Consider the following 2,780-nt stretch of genomic DNA (forward strand, 5'->3'; position numbering starts at 1 on the left):
CAACAACTCTCGACGAGTAGTACAATAATTTCTTTCAGACTTATTCAAAATCCGACTAAAATAAGCTATAACCTTTTTTTGACCTTCTTGAATCTGTGACAAAACTGCACCGATATCAAAATTCGATGCATCTGTATCAAAAATAAATTTTCCATCTTCCATCGGAAAAGACAATATTGTAGAAGTAATTAAAGATTGTTTCAATTTTTAAAAAGCTTCTTGATATTGAGAAGACGCATTGCGTCCAAGCACCCGGGGGCTGCCAAAAAATTGGTGTCGACCCCGGGGCTTATTTGTATTTTTTGCACCGGATGAGGAGGGGCAACGATGGAGACGGGCATACATGGACAGCAGGTCTTAAAGGATAGCAACCTTTGACTTTGAGAGACTGACAGCTGTACCATTTGGTACAGTAACATTGTTTCTCTCTGTAGTCGCCGTGCGCTCGGGATCGCGCCAGAGAATGTCGCTTCCGAACGGCATCTCTGAGCGTTATCTAGGAAGAGGAGAGTGTCGTGAGTGTGGAGCGTCAGGTAGCTCAGTGGTTTAGAGCAGTCGCCCGGCAAGCGAAAGACCCGGGTTCGAGTCCCGGCCTAGCAAGACCGCGCTCTCGATATTTTTCTCTTTCTGGAACGAAAAAGATACGCAGATCTCGAACGCACGGCGTCTCGCCGCCACCTAGTATGCCCTTCTCCTTCTATGACCAAAAAATTTTGATTGATTTTCAGTAAGAATAAATAAAGGTTTTGCAATCAGTGAAAAATTCTTAACTAATTTTCGATAATAGGAACAAAATCCAAGAAAACTACGAAGCTGTTGTTTTAGATTGTGGAATTGGCCAATCTAAGACAACAGAAATTTTTCCGGATCCTTCGAAATCCCCTTATCGGAAACAACATAACCTAAATATTTAACAGAATTTCCAAGAAAAACTTAGGATTTCTTAGGATTTAATTTCAAATGAACAGATCTCAATTGTTGAAAAACAGCTTAAACGTTCAATCATGCTCTCAAAAGTTTTTCCATAAATTATAACATCATCCAAACAAACTAAACAAAATTTATATAAAAATGTTTGTAAAACATGTGTTCCATAAGTTTCTGAAAAGTAGCTGGTTCATTACACAATCCAAAAGGCAAAACTGTAAACTGCCATAAACCTTTCCCAATTGAAAAAGCTGTTTTTCCTTTATTCTCAGAACGCAACTTAACTCGTCAATAACCACTTTTGAGATCTAAAGTTGAAAACCACGAATTTCCCGACAACTGATCAATTGTATCATCAACACGCGGAATAGGAAAGGAATCTTTAATTATTACCGAATTTAATTTTCTAAAGTCTACACAAAAACGAATCGAACCATCTTTCTTTTTTTACTAATACTGCAGGAGAAAGGACTCTGAGACTTTTCAATAACACCTTTTTCTTTCATTTCCTTGATAACTTTATCCACATCTTCTCGTAAATAAATTGGAACCCAACAAGGAACTTGTTTGATTGGCCGTGGATCATTTAATCTCATGTTCTAGAACATTATAATTCCCAGCTATTATTTTTTCAGAGAAAATATCCTGAAATTCAACCAAAATTTTAGCAAGACTTTTTTTGGAAGGAATTCAAATTTTTTGAATCCCGTTCAAATAATTCCGATAAAAATGTAAGAACAACGTTTTCATTTTCAATTCAAGCACACATAAAATCATTCTTATTATTATCAGACTGAGATAAACTTAAAACCGAACGAAGACAGAATTCTAAGTTTGCAAATGATAAGAAATCATTTCCCAAAAGATAATGTTCTTCCATATCAACAATAAACATAGACAAATCTACAGAAAATTTCTCTAAATTTATTTTCATATTTGTTTGATATTGAACTGAAATCATTTCTCCAGTAGGAAAAATTAAACGACTATTCTCAATTGAAAAAACTTTCTTTGAAGCTTTAACAAATTTACTACTTACGATGGAAACATCTGAGCCAGTATTAATTTTAAAATTACAATATTCGTTATCAAGCATTCCTTTAAAACTAAAAGCATTTTTATAAACACGACCTAATCTAAAACAAATCGGTTCTTTCCTTGTTGCCGAAACATCCCCGTTCATTCGGCAAAACCTAATTTTTTTTTATTCTCTAATCCTAATGCCGGACATTCTGCTCGAAAATGTCCTAATTTTCCACACTGCCAACACTCTTTTTGTAAATTTCCCAAATTCTGCTTATAATTTAAATTCGGCTTAAAATTTTGTTTCCTAATAACCTCCGACCTTTCAAAATTTTTATTAATAAAGGACCCCGCACAAAACTTATGAAAAATGGTTTTCGGTCAAATTGGCTGAAATTTCACTATGTTACAGTTTTTGCCATGCTGATAAAAAGTTATCATTGCACCAAGTCCCAAAAATCAATATTTCCCAAGATATAAAGGGTCAAAGTAGTGAAATATGGTCATCCGCAGTAGTAAGACATATGTTATAAGTATAAGTGATACATTGATATTTATTCATGAAATAAATAAAAATCGATTTTTACATATACAGGGTGGACCATTTTAATCCATCCAGTCGAATATGTCGAAAACCAAGCACGGGAGAGAAAAATTTTTCAGACAAAAGTTGTTTGATTTCGAGGGGACCATAAGATGGTACCATTGCTTTGACCTTGAAGAATTATTTGAAAGTCACATGAAAGTCACCTCAATTTTTTTAAACCCCCCTGGTTGGATCATGTCCAGATCTTACCTTCACTGGTTGGATCATGTCCAGATCTTGCCTT

At 34.9% G+C, this 2,780-nt stretch overlaps 1 protein-coding gene and 1 non-coding gene across 2 annotated transcripts in view; both read left to right on the plus strand.

The window, feature by feature from the left end:
* LOC116846195 (probable sodium/potassium/calcium exchanger CG1090) overlaps positions 1 to 2,780 on the plus strand; it is a 187,487-nt gene that overhangs the window by 61,256 nt on the left and 123,451 nt on the right. The window lies entirely within an intron of this gene.
* Positions 528 to 600, plus strand: Trnaa-ggc. The gene has a single exon. It is a non-coding gene; the product is annotated as a tRNA-Ala (tRNA).

Source organism: Odontomachus brunneus, unplaced genomic scaffold (genome assembly GCF_010583005.1).
Source record: "Odontomachus brunneus isolate Ranch 3 - 2012 unplaced genomic scaffold, Obru_v1 Obru_scaffold_061, whole genome shotgun sequence".
Taxonomy (NCBI): Eukaryota; Metazoa; Arthropoda; class Insecta; order Hymenoptera; family Formicidae; genus Odontomachus; species Odontomachus brunneus.